The following is a 19,789-nucleotide window of genomic DNA, read 5'->3' as shown; positions in this document are numbered from 1 at the left end:
AACGAAACGGCTTAACAAAAAGTGAACGCAGGAAGTTGCGCCTCGAGCGGACCTATCTACACCCAAATTAGCGCAATTAAATGTGCCACGTTTCGTTTTACTAATTAATGTTCGTTTTTCACAAGAACCATGACCGTTCCGCTAATTCTAGCTAGAATGGAAATTTCAACTTGCGATAACGCGTCCACTTCAGTTCTTTTTCCTTTTTTTTTTTTTTTTTTCTTTTTCTCCTCATTCAAATCCTCACGACCAGCGAGAGAACACAAAGAATACGTAGAACGGAGAAAGTAACTGTCATGTAAAATCGTCTGTCCCAACGAATATTTTATATCAATTAACTAATGGGTCTATTGCTGTGACTGGACGAGATAACGGGCAAAGAGTATAAATTCACAGTGTTTCAAAGGCAAATGTCATCCGGCCGACAGGGATCTACAATTCGAATTTAAACATTCGTTACACGTGTACATACATTCGTTACCAGTGACCTGGCCGGGCTAGTTTATACCAGAGCTATTCGTTCTTCGATAAGAATAAATTTCGTACCGATAACCGGACCGATACGTCAAAAGTCACGTATGATCGGTTGCACGCCATTCGCGGAGATAAATTCGCCTTTGAATTATCTTTCGGATTAGATTTCTACGGCGCTACCACGATATTCTCTCTTGGTTCTTTCGAATCTCCGCTCTTTGTTAACAATGCTACCCGTTTGTTTCCCTTCTCGTTTGATCATTCCGATCGAAGATTGCATTCGTACGTGAATTATTTTCTACGGTTTCGCGAATCTCTACTATCTGCGAAATTCAATTCCAAGCTTTTATTGCCGGCACTCTAATTTAGGAATTGCACATTGGAGAGCAGTAAGTTTTTATAGCATTAACCTTGCTGAAACTAATATCTCCTCAAGTTATACGATATCTCGTGTAATACTTGGTCGGTTCAGAATTAATGCATCGCACGACTGTTCAATTTTAAACTGGGTAATATTAATTTTACCAATTATATTATAAATGATAACGATTGTTAAATTCTTTATGAAAATTGTTACGATCCTCCGAGTCATTTTCGAAGTGGAATGGTAGCTCTTTTACGATATAGCACGAAGAAGACCAGGACACTGCTGTAAACATAACATCTAAAATGTCAGCGTATCTCACGCGATTATTATTAACGTTATGGCGACCCGCGATCCGCTACGCTCCGAGTGTTGGCTATTAATACACAACGTACATGCTCCATTTATCTGCTTGTACATTCCTCTAATCATTTATTCCTTTCACCTTTATACTTCTTCGGAGAAAAACATAATTTGGAAAAACCGTATTTCTGTTCATTCTGAACATAAAACATCGTCATATCGTTAACATATATTTCTTACAAAAATTGGAAATATCTGGTACCAAGTATGCAAGAAATTTTAACGACGAAGAAAACAATTATCCACTAAATCGTTCTGAATTCACCGTCATTTTCCTACGTTATCGAAAGGTTAATAAAACGTACTACGTTAAAATTCATCGTCCGAACGATATCCACCGAACGATACATCACGTTCCCCTGGATCCCTAAAAATCTCTATCCAACAGGGAAACATTAGATTGATCCACGACAGGATCTAGCAGGAGTCGTTGTCAGAAGAAAAATAGATTCCTTGTATTCAGCGTTTACGGTGGACATGTGTGACGTATTCGTACAAATGGAAATCCATTTTTCATCAAGGAAAAACACTCCGGTTTCCCGTCGATGAATCTTCGACGACTTGCTTTCCTATCCCAACACGACCGTAATATTTTCGGAAGGCCCTAAACCGCATGAAAAATTCGTTTCTCGTTCAATTTCCTTCTTCCCCAAGGAAATCTACCTGTCATGAACAGCATCGTTACTTTAACATACTCGCTGATTACTTTGGGATAATTATACTTTAATTAGCTTTGCCTAAATAACGGCGTGTTTTCGTAAACCCTCTTATAGCAGCGAAACGAGCGCCGACAGAAATATTTAATTCCAAGCGTCCTTTCGATTTTCATTAGCAGAGCGGAGCAGCCTTCTCCACTTGAAGAACTAAACCTTCCCAGAGGAAGTTGCAGTGTCTCATTTAAATTGTTAAAGAATCCCCCCTAAAGAATTTAATAATTACGAGATCTTCGTCGATAAATGAAGCCCTCTCGCGTACCTGCTCGTTCAATTCGATGATAATCTTTGATAGATAGTCTCTTCTGGCAAAATCTATTCCGGTTTCATATCGGCTTCCAGCATCTCGTCTCGGCTGTTCTTTTCGAAGACGAGCTCGATTATCATCGATCTTATCCGATATTCTCGGCTTTAGACACTGCTTTTTCTAAAACTATATAAATTTGATTTGTATCCCCGAGCTGTATAACGCTTTATATTTCATATTGTACAGGTTTCGTATCTCGATAAAACAACGCGCAAATTATTTTACGTTTCTCAATAACATAGTCGGTTTTTATCCTCTTGTTATTTCGCTGTAAATCTGTCGTTTCAGCGGCATATCTGCCTTGCGGTATAAAATATTAAATAAAATGGAATTTGTTGAAGCTGATAAATTTGTTATCGAATAAATGTAACGGATAGATACTTATGACTGGCTGTATAGATACGTTATTTTTGACCGGTCAAGCGGACAGTAGAATGGAAGAATCGAGAGAAGGAAGCTAACAGCGTCATAAATCTACAGGAAAATCGCAGATGTACCGAACAAAAATCAGACACGTACGCTGAGTGGACTTTCAAATTTCTTCGTTTCCTACGTTTCTTGAAATAACCGCCCTTTGTCATGGAAATCTGAGTACTTACGACGCTACTACAATTCCATAAACGTCGTGGTTTCTTTCAAAGGTAGGGCGCTACCCTTAGGAGCGATACGTTGCATCGAAATCGAAATCGAAGAATGGAACGCTAAGCCAATGATACCTTGGGTTATCGTTGACCCATGATAATTTGTAGCAGTAATCTGAGAATTATTTCAAGAACGACGATCAAAATATTTCGTTGCCTGATGTGTTCGAAATCGAATGAATCTTTTCCCAAATGCGGCCAAAATTAAAATAAAAATATTTTAATACGACTAAGGAAGATACCTGGAATGAAAGAGCAAGAGCTTTTCTCCATTTGCGAGGGATAGTGGAACAAACGAATGCACACGTCGTTGTTTAAATAGCTCTTAAATGGAAGTAACGATGTTTGAGGGTTTTTCAAAGAAATGCAAGAAAATTTGTTGTTACACGACCCGATAGAAAATTTGTCAAGCATCGTCTTTCGATTTCAACGATGAATTATCTTTCGTATGTAAAAAAATTCTAACGTTAGGAAGATCAAACAGTCGCGTCACCTTCGCCAGAATAGAACACAATGACAATTTTTTGTCATAATCACGGTTTATACGAAAGAGGAGATCGAATTAAAAAATTTTAATAAAACGCCACGCGTTGATCATCGGTTTTCGTTATCGCAAGCAAATAATGGTCTTTTTTAATATTCGTTTAACAAAACATCGCGTTCGTTCGGTATTCACTTTTCGCTCGAGTCATTAAATACGATTTTAACGCAGCTCGACCGGACCAGCTAAAACCATCACCAGCCATTCGTACTGTTTAATTTGACATCATGTAGCTTCACATCGATTTCATCGGCTGTGCGGCTTGTTTGGCCCGTTTCATCTCTAAGTTGGCTGGCATAAACTGTTTACAACCGCGGTTAATTAGCTTTATCACCGGCCGTCCCACAGCGAACGTATCTTTTTCCATACACAATTTTCCATGTTTAAATTGCTCGTTTAACGTGCATCTCATTTCCACCATCGATACGCTCCTTTGTCCTTTTTTTTTTTTAATATATACGTATACATATATACATTTAATCAATCGATCTCATATTCGTCGTTCGTATTGTTTAATCAACTCGGCACACTTGGTTCTCTAACGGGAATGAAAATGAATTATTTCGATCGAAGGAATAATTAAACGTAACCGATCATATAGCAAAGTTTCGATCAATATGAATAAATATAAATTGGCGGCATACTGCGCTAAAAACAACACTACGTAGTACACAAGAGCAGAAGGTACATCGAAGAAAGAAGAAGATAAAGAACGCAAACAGAATCACGACAGAAGCCAAATATCCACTTCTAATAATACCGGGTGATTATCTCGATTTTTTGCAACGTCGCCAAAGCCACGAGTGAGAAGTTGCTCTTCTTTCTTCTGTGACATTTATTACGTGACTAGCTGCACTTTGTACCTCGTTAGTCCACGATGCACCCTTTCACAGTCGCCCAACCCCCTGCCGTTTGCGGTGCTCTCACGCGTGCAGTGCCGCCGGAGAGCGGGAAAAAAAGAAAGGGATGGAAGAAGACAGAAGAGAAGAAGGAACAAGAAGCAAAGCGTTAAAAGAGCACTAAAGGAGTGAATACTGCGAGAGCTTATCCACTCGACCCTTGTCGGTGAAGTGATCCAATTTTGGGCGGGCTGGCCGATTTAAGCTAGTCCTGTGTGCACCGTTGGACACGGATTTAGTCTGAAGAACATTTTGCCGCCAATTGGCTTTGTGTACGCCGATGGAAACACAATCGGATAAACTTAATAAACGCGAACGTTTAGACTTCTTTCAAAATTTGAATGTCACACCGTTGGAAGAATCGAACTATAGTTGGTCGGAGATTCGAAGATCTGAAGTTTAAAGTGGGAATTCGATTCGTTTAGATTTAGCGTCAAGAATATGACGCGGCAACCGACTTTCATATACACCGATGAAAAGCGCCTTTAAATTTGGAAATTTGTACGTGACACCGTCAGAAATTGAAATTTAACCGCACGAAAATTTGAATCGAAACGTTGAAGATTTGAAAATTCGAGACTAAATCGTCGGAAGTTTTGCTGAAAACTCGCGGGGCGGAAACTTTTGGAAGCGATTCAAGACGGGACATTTCAAAACTCTGCGAAAGTTTCGTGCATGCAAATACCCGCATATCGGAAGTACAGAGTCCACAGAACGTAGAATAAGTCGCGTCTGCGCCAATCACAACGGCGAAACTGTACAAAACCGACCACCATAAATTTCATTAGCAGACAGGGCCGAATGCAAACGACCGTGGCGTTCGTAAATTCAACGATTATCCGCTGTTACAATTCAACCGTTCCAGGGATTCGATGGCGGACAAGCGACATGGCACATCCATAACGAACTGCCCGAGGCTAAGTTCACGTTACAACGCGATACAAGTAATGATAGGGTCACGATCGTTAGCGAGACCCGCTTATATAGATCGAGTCGCAATTTTTTCTTTCTTTTCTTTTTTTCTTCGCCTGAGTTACTCGGCTCACCCTCCTTCGTTCTCCTTATACAGCCACGGTAAATCGCTGATAAAAACGTACGAAAAGCCAGCCAGACTGGCGTGAAAGAAAATTCGAGGATATCATTTTTTTCTGGCGATATCTAATGTTACGTCATTCCATAAGAAAATTACATGGAAGAAATATGATAGTCCATTCTTCTTAATTTTCCCAATTTTATACCACTTGGTGATTACGAAAGAAAGTATGCTAATGAGTGTTATGTTGGTTTAACTTAACCAATATCTTATCTTACTAACTACCATCTAACTGATAATTCTTAACTTAGTAACTGATATCAGCCTAAACGATCGATGGTATTAATATTATTTGTACGGCTTGATGCGAGAAATGGCAATTTCATATTTTTGCAAAAACGAGTAACATCGAGTTTCTAGACAATTGTATATTCTATATCAAAAAAGAACAATTTTAAATTGTATCTAGAAATGATTATAATAACATTTCTATATGCCAATGTCAAAATTTTTCATAAAATACTAACTGATATTTCGTGAATGTCTAACTGATAAAAAATATCCAAGACAGGATAAAAGGCAGATATAGCATAATCTTTAATTCTATCTGTATTGTATTAGAAAAGAAACTTGAAACAACAGAAACTTGTACGCCAGAAATTATTTGAACTTTTAAACATATCTCTTCAAATCCTAACATCTTGACTTTATAAACATTGGCATTGGTCAAAGATAGATTTTACTGTCGAATTGATCGATATACTGAATTTTCAAATTGCTCTCCTATAAAATAGTGTGGCAATGAAAAAAAAGAGGAGAATAATGGAACCTCTTGAATTCATTATTATTGATCGCTTCTATATCTGATAAAAGTTTTAAAAGTTCAACGTAGGGACACCACGTTACCTACGACAACCTGCTACTTCCATGCCGAATTAATGAGGAAAGATTAAACAGAAATTAAGGAGATAAAGATTGGTTTGATTTATGGCTTGCTCGATTCTTTACTATTCTCTTTCAGAAAGCTCGCTCTCCTTTGTTCTGCTTTTCGTACAAATCATAGAGAGAATATTCAGCGAGCTAGTCTCGTATCGCTGTAGACGCGTATCGTTCATTCCATTATTCTCCTAAAACCACGGCGAATCGCCAATTAGCGTAAGGGTTAATTGGTCAATTGGGACAATGGATTAATTGATCAAACACGTAGCGCGAAACTGGGAAGCGTATGGGGACACAGTCGGTGGAATCACGACTTTGGAAGGAACATCACCGCCGAAATTACGTGCCATGTTCTGGCCTTTATCGTTTAAATCGTTTTAAATCTTTTAACCTGGCAAGCAATCGGGACAGCGATGTCCATAGAAACTTAGCTAGAAGAATAACGCGACCAATTACACGGTTTTCCATTCTATTCGAACCATTCTTCTCTCGTGGGTTCATTTTCTCCGTGTAACTCTCGTACTACCGGTTCTTTCTCTCTGACTCCTGGTAAAAGCTAAGCGAAACTACCGGCGCTTTAAGTAAAGGCAATTTCTAAAACGAAACTTATTCATAGAAGACGACGAGTATCGAGACTCTGTCGGAACTATGTTCGAAATTTTACGATAGCGAAATACGAAAGCTGGCGCGAGGAAGCATCCCTCTCTTTGCCTTTTCGAGTGCAAGATCGATATCCCAGCACTGCGTTAAGGAGAGAAGGAATTACGGTATTAAACGTGACACGCTGCGCAAAGCCGTGACGTAAAATGTGGTATAATCATCCCGTCAAGGTGATGCGGCCCCCGTCAACGTCTCTATCTATTCTCACACGAACTGGCAACGAGAGCTTATTCCTCCCCGTTCGTCTCTTATTTTCCACGAGAATGGCAAAGAAACCATTCACGCCAGACGAAGATCCGGTCTCACCCATTTCTGACGCATCACTGTTTTATTCATCGCCAGTTATTCTTTGAATCTCGTGCCACATCCCCTCGGTCGCTGCGAGAATTTTCATTAAAATGCTCCGGAATAATAGATCGCCGTTTCGTACCAACTCAAACGCTTCGCTTATCGCCACTCTTCCCTGGAATCGGCGACTACCCGCTATTATTTCTACGGGCCACTCTTTCCTCGGATTTACCCTTTGAACGTGGCGTGCGCCAAAGGCGCCAAATTCGCCGTTAACGTGCCGACGAAATTCTATTCCGCTGCTCTTCATCCACCTGTGTTCAACAGCTCGTCGAAACTTTTCGTGAAATTAATCGCGGACAAAGCTCTGTCTTATCGTAAAATCCTGCGAAACCCAGTCGGCTGTGAGCTGCAAACGGCATCTCGTTTCACGATCGCGGTATATATCGGCAATTTCTGCGGGCTTTCGAGGCACGCATTATTACCCCGCGTTAGGTGGATCCCTTCACGTCGCGTCGCGTCGACGGAGAGAAGGCAAGGAAGCACGTTCTCCAGTAATATATCGCTCGACTACAAATGTATATTAATGCGCCGGCACAACATTTGAATAGAAGAACCGGCGAAGAACGTGCGAGATATAAATTAAAATAAATAGTGCGTGAACAACTAGCGGAGGAAACGCGCTAAATTATTCAATCCGTATTCCGCCACGAGCTAACGACTTTTTCAACGCGACGTTTCCGTGAAAAATAACGACGAGGAAAAACCAGATATTCATCCTGCACGATAGCTTCATAACGCATTCGGATGATATTCGACGTCCGGTATAAAGATAAAAAGAGAAGGTTGATTAATTGGAGTCTGTTGCAACGAGCAGCGAACGAGAAACAGGCTGCTCGTCTGAATCATCTTATGGAAACGATAATATCAAACAACCCTGTTACGTAGCTTGCTTATGCGTTATGCAAATCTGTCGAGAATAGTCTGAACGGTGGTTCTTGCATAAGCAATTACGAAAATCATGCGGCTATGCAACCTTCTCACGGAGGGAATAGCAAAGAGATAGATTGGCGAAGGGACTCGAAGAATGCATCCACTCGATATCGCCCTAACAAACGTTCGTAGCAAACCTGGCAACCGGTATTGCTACTAACATCAAAGGGTTGCACAAAGAGGCGAAACACGGGAACGTTATGATTGAAGAAATTGCTGCTCGCTCTTTAATCGTGTCTCGATCCAGAATCCTCGATCGAATCCTCAGTCGTATCGTAGATTGAAGAACCGTTGATTTATCTGAGGATGAAGAAAGGGCCAGCAAAGCGAATCGATGAAAACAAAAGGGTCAACGGCGTAGCATAGAAAACGGTGGCAAGCAACGTCTTTGTCGTTGGTTATTGTCCCCACTGCCAGCCGCCTTCTGTTCTTTTCTCATCGTCGACGGTAAAGAAAAGAAAAAAATTTCATTTTATTCGAGATCACCTCTAGCCTCGAGGTGGTCTCACGAATGAGGTGGCTCCGTCCAATTAAGTTCAAACCCTGTCCCGCAATTTCGTTGGAATAAAACGCGGGAACTTCTTACGATATTGTGTTCCTGATCTACGCCGCCGCGTTAATTAAGATTAACAATGCGAAGCACGATGATTATCTCTTTGTTGACTCGGCATAGTTCTGATTCTGGCAGTGCTGTATTGTCGACCACCAACCTACGACCCACTTCTACCCGGCTCTGAATAAAGACCGGCCGTATAATGGCATCGAATTAATTGAAAAACTCCATGGTAATGTGCGCCCCAGTCAAATATAAATCGACGATCAACGCGTATCTCGGCTGGAAACGTTCCACGCCCGATGGGACTTGCAACGGACACCGAAACTCGACAGACGGTGACTAAAAAATTAAGATCAACCGGTACAATCGATGTTTCCAGCTTTATCCATCCTTAACCTCTGATTTCCTTTCGATCCTCCCGGTAAAATATTTACAAAGCGCGTAATTAAGGGACCAACGATGGAAGAGAAATATTAGAATTGCAAAGAAGGAGATCAGAGCCTGGAGAAACTCGAGCGTCTCTGTGCCACAGCGTTTCCGCCCGATTATGATGAAGAACGGTTCGATTAATCGGCTGCGTTCAGGAGCCCGGTCGTCGTGGCTTTTTCTAAGAAATTAATTAACTATCCGTCGTATAATTCAATTAAAAAGCCATTTAAAAGTTCCGCGAGAAGGACATGGATTGCAGGTTGAAAAAAATTTTTAATCGACTTCTCGACAGTCCGCGACGTTAATTAAATCTCGTGCTCGCGGTATTCCTGCAGAAGTTACAAGTATTTAGATACTTGGTATCAAACTTGCGATCAAATGGTCTGCCAAATTTAAACCGAAGCGAATAAACACGCTTCAAGTCACTTAACTCGAATCTCTCTACAGAAGATCGACTTTCGTCCAACTTTAATCGTTAATCTTTCGTTTATAAGCAACAAATATTAACTATCTGTTTCATTAATATCCACTATCTTCATGCTATTGTCTGAAATAATATCACGTGCCAAAATTAAATCGAAGAGTTTCGCTCGAAGTATATCGTTTAGATATCTGCAATAGTTTGCAAACGTCCGAATACTTCAAGATGTTAACGTATACATCGTGTAACCGACGATAAATCAACGTTCCTGGCAGCCTTTCGCCTTCTGAATATCGACTCGTCGATCGATATATAGATTCTTAAGGAGAGGGTAGTTTTATGGAGTTTTATCACCAAGCTGTTTAACGTTGTTTCGTGGACCAGTCTTACGCAGCTGCCAAGTACAAAGGGTGGCTTATAGATTATACAGCTGGCAGGAGGGTCTATACAGAGCGCATATTACTTCGGAATATCGTTCCGCAACTTTCGTCCCCCATTGTCTGAGATTTCAAGTTCGAACTCGTGATCATTTTCACGGAAATTATACGCGGAAGTTATAAGATCCCATTGTTGGAAACTCATCGACATCGGGCGCGTCGAACAACGTCAATATTGGAACGTCTTCTCGTAATTAAACATTGGACGATGGTACGAATTCTATTCAGCCAATATGCAGGAAAAATGGAGGGACGAGAAGAAGGTGGAAGAGAACCGTTCTATCGCCTAACGAACTCCTATCGATTTAACATTCGTTCGAACGTCGATCGTAACTTACTGACTGTCCAGCTACCTGGATAGTTTATCCAATTTTTTCGTTATTATATGGAGTCACGCGAACAAAGTCACACCGTTGCTATTTTTTCGTATAATAATATTGGTAGAAGTTATGGTTTTTCAAATTCGTTGAAACGTATCGCGACAGAGAATAACGTAAAAAGCCGATTAATTACGAAATTAAATGAACGTTACTTTTTAACAGCAAACTACGCGTCTAAATTTACTTCACTTGCCTCGCTATGATTTTCAACCCGCCATATTTCAAAATCATTGATATCCGTAAGGTGTGCCCTGTTCTACGCCATCGTATCGATACTTTCTCCGGCGATAAGAAATAGACAGACAATAAGAACAAAGAATACAGTGTTCTCGGCTTCGAGGAACGCATAAATTGTTCGATTTAAAGGTCGTTTCGCCGGGGAAACTTAGATAAATCAGACTGGTTGAATCGGAAGCACCGATGATGAAATATTACAGAAATCCAGACGCGAATTCTAATTATTCGAATTACGAGCTACCTCCTAACGAAGTCCGCCCACAGTCGGGCCCGTTGTCTTGGTCGACGTGAAATTATCTTCGTCCAAGTGCAAACAAGCTGTATCGTCCGATAGAACCGTACGACTTTTGCTCCTATTTGCTGGCTCTGGAGAAAGAGACGAACAAACATCGTTGAACCGTTGCCAACGGAAGAACGTAGCTCTAACGCGATAAACAATGCGGCCAAAGAAGCCTTAAATCTCCTCCGTTTTGTTATTGCGACACGATCTTCGCGGTCAGAAGCGGTGCTCGCAAATCTACAACCCACGTGCACACGGCTGCGTCGTTGTAAACGCGATAGTGGTTTTTTACACGAACGTGGTTGCGGTGCCGACGATGTGCAACACGCGTGCAAGCACGATTTTCGCAGATTCGCCAAAGAATAGAGGAAAATGGGTAGGAAAAGGAGGAAAGGGAGGACAGAGGGTAGGCGAAGGGACGCAAAAAGAAACGGCGTTAGAATTTTTATATTAACGCCGTGATTTTTGCCACGCTGACGCGCAAAACGCTATGACGTGCTTTAAAATATTGCTCGACCTCTGTTATCAACCAGTCACGTAAAAAAGAAAAAAAGGGAAAAAATATATATATAACGGAGAAAGAAACGACGTGGAAAAAACGAGAGCTAGTGACTCTTATTGTAGCAACATCGAGGCCACACATTGCCACGGGATGAAGCTGAAAAAATTGCCCGACCGACACGTAAATCAACGCCGCTGCTGCTTTTCGACCATTGTTTCGCCGCGGACGCTTTTGTCAAATTTCAGTTTTTTATCGCGCGAATAACTTCGCGAGAATGTTGGAAATATTTCGAAATTATTCATACTATAGGCGACGGCTGGTATAATAAATAATGGACAGGGCAAAATATTCTATAAGGGTCATATATTCCGCGCGAGATTAAGCCAGAGATTTTTAGATCCACTGTCTTCACATGATAGCGAGTAAACACACAGAATTAAGTTACGCTCCGCTGATCTTGTTACTCGATCCTCCGACAGTTTTCTTCGTGGGTATCGCTCTCGCTCCGTTCTTTCTCAATAATTTCATTAGAAAACACGCTGCGCTTGCACACGTCGCAACCGCTAAATCACCTTCCTGGACGACAACGGGAGCAAAAGCAGCATCCGGAACAAGCATCCTTCTTCATAAACTACTCGACATATCCCTTGACAAACGTCGTTAGACTATAGTAACAGAACAACGAAAGCATAACACAGAGCTTATCCTAATAAGGTAGATATTTAGACAAATATCCGATCAAGTGGAAGAGAAATTTGTGTACGAAGACCGTGTGAAATCGTACGAAAATTATTCGAAAATACGATATCCACGTTTCGATTTTTCATTATCAGAATTTTTCACCAAATTGAATGACCAAGCGATAGAAAGGGAAATCATCTGAGAATAATTTGAGAATAAGTCGTTCGCGTCTCTACGTTTCATATCCAGAATTCCTGGTCGATTCGTGCGAAAAGGAATTACCTGAAATTGTTTGAAAATTTGCGAGGTAAAGTTGTGAAGTAAACCGACTAAATTTAGACTCTTCATATCCAGAATTCTTCGTGGATTCGCGTGAAGGGAAATTATTTGAAATTGTTCGAAAATTGTTACGAAGTAAACCGATTAAATTACGACTCGCTATTTCCAGAATTTTCCACCAAATCGGCTGACTCCTATAATGAAACAGTGGCAGAAATGAGAACGATAAGAGCGTGTTCTCATTGGGACAGCGCGATGTTCTCAAATAATACGTTTCTCTGTACGATTGTTGCACAATGATAATGCGGCGCGCCGTGGGCAATTCGCCGTGGACGGATAGCGTCCAGTTTTCCCAAAGGTAAAAGGACTTTCTGCTCTTGAATGTCACGGAAAAGCTTTCTGATTCGTCGCAAAGCTGAATGGATTCGCGTGACTAAAGAAAAACAAACATTACCTAACTGGTGTTTATCTTGCTTCGGCAAAGAGACGACGCATTTATCCGTTTTCTAAACTAGCTTTTTTTATCGATCAACCGTCACGATAAAATTTCAATGTGGAATTTGACTGAAAAAATATTTTCTCCAGAGGAGAATTGGAAATCTATGAGACGCGCCTCCGAGATACGTGTATAGACTCTTGCCCTTAGGGTGAAAAAGGTAAACGTCATTATTTGAACGAAATATCTCATAAAAGGTAGCAATTGTGGAAACGAAATGGCTCGGGCGAAACTTTACAACGCAATTACGAGGCTCGGCTGTGCCATGCGAATATGAACACGCAGTTCGTGACTATCGCTCTGCCGTGTCCTCGAGCATGGTTGTTCGCAATTTTAGACACTCGGGACGTGCCTCACCGCGCTAATTCTGTGGCCGTAAAAGAAGTTGCACCGTACTTTTTAGCACGTTATCCCTCGTAACGGTATAACTTTAACGGCAGATTAGGCGAACAAAGTGAAGGAGAACGGAATCACGAAACGACTGTTTAAGACGACGTATGAAATTAGAAGAGACTACTCGAAAGGAATAAAACGTGAGCTGGCAGAACTCTAATCCTCCGAGCGAAAGCTTCGAGTTACGGTCGACCTACCGTCCAGCATTGAAAATTCTGACGCAACTGGTACATAGAAGCAGATGGGAAGAAGCTAGAATTTTATGAAATTTAAAGAAATTCACGTACTATGATCAACTATCGATCGACCTAGAATATATTAATCGGCTGCGCTCTTCGATTTTTCACGATCCAATTTTATGCACAGAGATCATCCCAAACATTTTTCTTTGTTGAAACGACACTGAGATTTAGACAACGAAAAAATTGAATCTTGTAAACGAAGCAGACATTCGACAATCTCCTGTATGTGAAAACGAAATATTTAACGTTACTAAATTTTCCCATAACGTGAACGGAAACAATGTTTTTTCTTGGTGTTTCACAAATTCAGCCGATAATTGATGAAAGTCACGCGCGTAGCAAGCCATTCGTCACGTGTCAACGCGTTATCGACAGAATCATGTAGGAAAGAAAGAGAGACAAAACGGGGATCAGGAAAGTTTAGGGTGACTACGAAACAGCGACCGGAACGACAAAGGGAAGGGGAGAAAAAAGTAGCGGGAAAACTAAGGAGAGCCGCGAGAATACACTGGGGAAAACATGAACAAAAAGGAGAAGTGAGGGCTAAAGCTAGTGGCGAAGGTACTTTCAGTCGGTCGACTGACAGTGGAAAAATTCATATAGATTTATCCTGGCTAGGGACTACATTGGGGCCGAGCATTTGTCAATTAGAAAAGCTAGAAAGGGTAACAAAATACGAGACGTGCAGAGAATTTTTTTTTTCCTCGGCCAAGGGAAATCGATAGAGAGAAGCTGGTTAAAACAGACGGTGGGCGAACAATGGTTCGTCGATACTGATAAATAGACATAGTTTTGTTACGTTAAATAGACTGGCTGAAGCGGGTGGTGCGGCCACTGTTTCGATTCCTCGGCGTTTCAATGGCTTTCCACTGCCGGCGTTTCGCACGCTGCGAGGAATATTTAACAATCGATAATGGATGTGTGTTATCACGACGACGAAAACGGACACTGTCTCACTGTATTTGATTCGCCCTCGTTTTGCTGAATTTGCCTGATAATTATATCTTGGCATCGTACGAGGATGGTAACAACACGCGACTACGCATAATGAGAAAGAAACGCAGTATCAACGGCAATTTATCGACGAGTTCGGTTGAGGGAACATGTTTGGTACAAACTGAAGCAAACAACCGGCAACACGAATCGACGTTTTTTCTCTTTTTTTTTTTTTTTTTCTTTTTAGTACGACAGGAAATACGTTACACAGGAATAACACCCGCCAGTCGGATTTGTAAACGTATCGTGATACGATTAAATATAACCGTGACACCGATAAAAGGATACAATGAATTTAATACCGCGATAACCTTTTTATGCTCGATAATACATCTATCATTGCAATGTCGCGCGATAAACGCCGTCATAGACGTTCCATAAATTTTTCACTGGACCAAATGAAATTCCGACCGCGTTATGAGCAATTTTCATTTAACGATCGTGTTCATTTGCGAACACGGTGATCGTGGATACGAATTTGTTTCACCGAAACGATCAAACTCACTTATGTTTCTTTCCTTCGGTACTCCATTCTTCTTGCGAGTAACGATTACCCGTTATTTCTAAGGCTATCGGGAATAAAAGTTCGTGATATATTCTTAGAGTAAGAGTTTCACGAAGCGAAACAAGTAGAATCGAACGTTCCATTATACTTGAGTAGCGAATGAAAGAAAGATTGTTTGCGATCGTTGTATATCTCTGCGATAGGATAAGTAAAAGGAGATTTGCATGGGATGGAATTCCATCTATGAGAGTATTTAAGGTATTTTTAACTCTTCAAAGACGGAAATTGTAAAATAGAAAAGCAATCATAAAATTGAAAAGAAACGTTTCTTACTATGAAGATAATGGTTGTTCGCGTTTATACAGCGTGCCGAGACCACAATGAATTTAATTAGACAAACTCTCGGAGCATCCTTTTTCTCGTTCGTGATCTCATTCATCGTAACAAGAGTGCCACCACTAGGTAAGAAAATTCCCAGTTATCGACCTCGTACAATCTCCGACCGAGTTTTGCCGACTTAAAACAGCCACCTGGTAAATTCCCGTGTAGAAAGCTGTCTTGCCGACTAGAGAAAAGCACAGGTCGATAAGAAAAGCAGCATACTGCCGGAGCTATTCTGAGAGCTCTGCCTGAGAATACGCAGCGCTGGAGAATCGAGAACGTGCCTAACGTGGCTAACTTTAGCATGGATTTTCGTGCCGATGCTAGACGCTAATAGGAGCATAGAATCGCGATCAGCAACCCGTTCTCGCTAATGTCACTATTTCTGGACGACAACTTTTTCTGTTCTAGTCAAAACTTCGTAACAACTATCCTAACGGTAAATTTCGTTCCACTGGCAAACAACGTTATTCAACGAGGATGGAATCGTGCAGATTTTTTAACGTAAATTGTAAGACTATGCCAAGAGATTTTCGAAATAGACGTCGGATATTTATGCAAACTCGTGTTATAAATGCACAAAGTTGGAAAAGTTGCTCTTTCTCTGTTGCTTTGGAAAAAGAATTATCAACGTCTTCGACGAATGTTTGATTCTCTCCTTAGTTACGCCAGACTGATTAGGTTTAATGATGACAAACGAAAGAGGATCAGTAAAGTTAAGTTATAATAAGAAAAGGAAATGAAAGTTATGACAGCGTTGTAATATCGTTCTGCTACTTGAATCAATTGGGTAGCGGTATTAAAATGGTTTTTCCAGTTGATCGTACAAACGGATGGAAAACGAGAGTCCGTTAGGAAGGCAATTCAGTAAAATTTTCCTGGCGCAACTGTATCCGATCATCTGGATTAGCCTTTAATATTGGCCTCGGTGCTTGGCCTGCAGCCAGATTGAATATAATTGATATCGATTCACGGCTGACGTCGTGCATGCCGTTGCATCGTTTTAACTTTAATCGCAATGAACGGGTTAACTTATAATTTCTAATCAGCGTTAAACTAGTTTCGTCGCTCTTCGTCTTCTATACTTTAGAAACGAATACGACTGTTTCCAAATCCGCTGGCAACTCTGATATCCGTCATATACATATTATACAATTCTTCGATGGTAAACGTCCAAATATTTTCACGAGCCATTAAATACGAAAGGCGTCATTGACAATCACGATGATATAGAAAGTACGATTCAACGAAATAGATTTCGCGAGAATGTTCCAAAAATTGTACAACGTAGAAAATATTAATTCAATTATTTTTTGCGATGTGAATTCGTCATCTAAATTTATCGAATCGTGTTAACGCGTTAATAAATAAGTCATAGATCACGAGGCGACGAATATGCGTTTCCACACACATACATACACGGACGCTCGCGCGCAGATATATCGAATTCCTTCTAAATCGGGAACGATATAATTAAAGACGCGGAAAAATAACAATAACCAGACTGATGGTCCACTTTCACCGTTGCCTATTGATTTTCGATGCGGGTCGTGACGGGAAATTGAATAGGAATTTCCATCGATCTACAGCGAAACGACAAAATGCATATTAATGCTGGCGTTAAACAGAAGGCTTTATTAAATGGCGCTCGTTACGCCCGTCTCGTCAATCCGCAGCTACAAAACGGACAATTGCAAATTAGAAATCAAATCCGGTATTGTCGCGGGTAATCTAGAGTGAACGACATTCAACAAGGGAATTCTGGTCTACCGTTGACAACGGCTACTATCGGCCAATTTAATAACAACTGATGAACCAAAGTGAAACCATTCCTTTCCAACGTATAGGAAACGTTCCGTTGCCATCGAAACTTTACTGGATCGTTAAAATTTCACGTTTCGTTTAATATTAAAATTTTCACGTTGATGTTTCCGACACGAGGATAAAAAGATAGATACTTTGAAAAATTACGAATTCAGAGTTTACGTTAAATTTACACCGATGGATTAACACGTACGATACGATCGAAACTTTGCTACGTATATTTAAGATTCTTCGCTTTATTTCAAATCGAGATGTTCGATGCGAAGATGAAAAGAAATATCTCTTCTAAAACGACGATTCGAAAGACGCGTTAGATTTACGTCAAGACAATGTAACAGCGACGATATCGCCGAAACGCTATACTACATTCTTCAGATCCCACACTAACTCGAAACACCGAGCTTTTAAGAATAAAGATGAAAAGGCAGATATTTTCTAAACCAACGATTCCAAAAGACACGTTATATTTACATCAAGGTCTCTTTTGTCTCTTCTCGCTCGATCGTTCACGCAACCAAGTATTCTCCCTCTACTCTCTGTCTCACGATCGAAACCAAATTTTCGTCTCTCTCTGTCTCGAGTGGCCAGTCTCGTTCAGAAGAGAAAAGCTTGTGTAGCACGCGCGAGTCCATCGACGAAACACGCACGCGTGCGTGAATTCTCAAAGTCCCGGTGTGTTTCTTGCGTGGATCTCTCGTCGAAAACATACCGCCGGAAATCGAAGGTCTCCGTCTAAGTATAGCACCCGCTTCGCTAGCGTAAGTCTGGCCACTGACGTCGAAAAGTGTCAGTATACCCTGGACCAACCGATTCCAGCAACGCGCTGATCCCTGTGTGTCTCAGTATCTCGTGAAAACCGACAGTGCAACTATATAAGTTTCGTTTTACCAAGTTCTCGTCTTTTCGAGGATCACGCGATTCTTCTGCACAGCAACGAAAACACTGGAAGCGTTCATGAATGGATCGATAAGAACGTCATTGGCAGTGTGTCGCGTGTGAATACAGCATTTTGTGCACGTTTTTAAACTTCCTTCGTTCCAAGGAGAAAAGTCTCCGGCAAAGTTTCCTTCCACGAGCAACGAAGTTTCGTCGATAACAGTTGCCCGTTTTTTTTTCTTCTTCTTCTTTCTTACCACCGTTCTCTTTCTTATCCCTTTATTTTCCCTGCTTTTTTCTTCCTCCTTGTTTTTCGCTCGAAGGAAAGAAACGGACTCGGATTTGTTTTATGCCGACGCTTTGAAGTTCCGTAGAAAGAGGGAGAGAGTTGAACGTATAATTCTCTGGGTACGTATGCAAACTCCACGAATATGAAATAAACCGAATTCTCTGCCCTGCTGGTAGGTGTTCTCTGTCTTTGCTTGTTACAAAGAGACGCTTCCGATGCGATACGACTCGCTCCGCTAGAACGACGATAATTTTCAGAAAATTTGACGCGCGGTTTTGTTGAATGCAGATCGGAATCCAGGACGACTAACGAGACAGAGCAAATTCAATGTTCCTGAGCGCAAATACTTTTCTAACGTAGGATAGCGCGCTCTCGACGTCTTCCTTACAATCGTTTCGCATCGTCATTGTTATCGCTTCGTCGCACTGCTCGCTAATTTATAGTTTACAACGCTGCTACATTTAATTAGGCATTCCTTCGCTTCGATCGACGAATATTCTCTAGAATTTCGAAGGAATCTCGTACAGTCTCGCTTGACAAATATATATATATATATAGTAGAGTTGAAGGAATCGTGAAAATAAATGAATAGAAATATCGCGTTTCACGCGCTGCATGCGCCGCGCCAAACAAACCAGGTATTTAAATATCAAGTAAACGAGAATTTGGATCGTGTGGGCTGTTCAAAATACGCCCACAATATTCGGTGGAAATTTCAAGCAGACAAAGGAAAGAGCTGAATCAGCGACACGATTCGACCGCACTTGGCGCGAAAATATAATAATAACGCGCCACGTGCATTTGTGCGCGTCTTTTGACGCGTCATCAACGGTTAATCGGAAGAACTTGCTGGACTTTGCGCTTCTTATATTCTAAAAAAGAATTTTCCTGACCTTCCAAGTATACGCTACACCTCGTACAATTCTCCTTGTTGGCGAGAACTTTTCATCCTCCAACATGCATACGTAAATCCATTCACTCTTTGTCTCGTTCTCGGAACGTTTCTATTTTCCACCGAATTTTCCCGTGAGCAAGAGCAGCTCGGTCCTTGCGCTTTGTTGCCTGCTGAACAAACACGATCGCCAAAAATACCATACACTTTGGATCTCAAGCAACCGAAGAAACAAATTTACGGAAACAACGAGGTCGAACGGAACTCGGTCGAAGAGAACTCGGTCGGACGACAGGTCTGACTATGCAGAGGACAGATCTACTGAAATAATCTCTTATTCGTGTCGGCGAGCGCAAGAAGATAATCGTGCAAAGGAGGCGAACATCGTGACAAGACTGGTGTCAAAATAAACGCAGATCCACGGAAGCCGGTTAAGTCAGCAGCTAGCTTCCGGCTAGGTGTCAGGATTAACATTCTG

General features: G+C 41.2%; 2 protein-coding genes across 8 annotated transcripts in view; one reads left to right on the top strand and one right to left on the bottom strand.

Moving 5' to 3' along the window:
- The window catches only part of LOC117216568 (RING finger protein nhl-1), a 56,563-nt gene that overhangs the window by 5,585 nt on the left and 31,189 nt on the right, over nt 1-19,789 (top strand). The window contains exon 1 of one of the 7 annotated variants that reach the window (XR_004489388.1): nt 18,391-18,538. The exons of the other annotated variants lie outside the window; for them this stretch is intronic. The gene's annotated coding sequence lies outside the window, so the exon portion shown is untranslated. Of the gene's footprint in view, nt 1-18,390; nt 18,539-19,789 lie in introns of those variants that run through there. 7 annotated transcript variants of the gene reach the window in all.
- The window catches only part of LOC117216570 (cilia- and flagella-associated protein 251-like), a 52,091-nt gene that overhangs the window by 26,214 nt on the left and 6,088 nt on the right, over nt 1-19,789 (bottom strand). The gene's annotated exons all lie outside the window — the stretch shown is intronic.

The sequence above is a fragment of the Bombus bifarius genome, unplaced genomic scaffold (genome assembly GCF_011952205.1).
Source record: "Bombus bifarius isolate JDL3187 unplaced genomic scaffold, Bbif_JDL3187 scf7180000010271, whole genome shotgun sequence".
Taxonomy (NCBI): domain Eukaryota; kingdom Metazoa; phylum Arthropoda; class Insecta; order Hymenoptera; family Apidae; genus Bombus; species Bombus bifarius.
The sequence above is the reverse complement of the archived record's forward strand: the minus strand, read 5'-3'. Positions and strand labels throughout refer to the sequence as shown.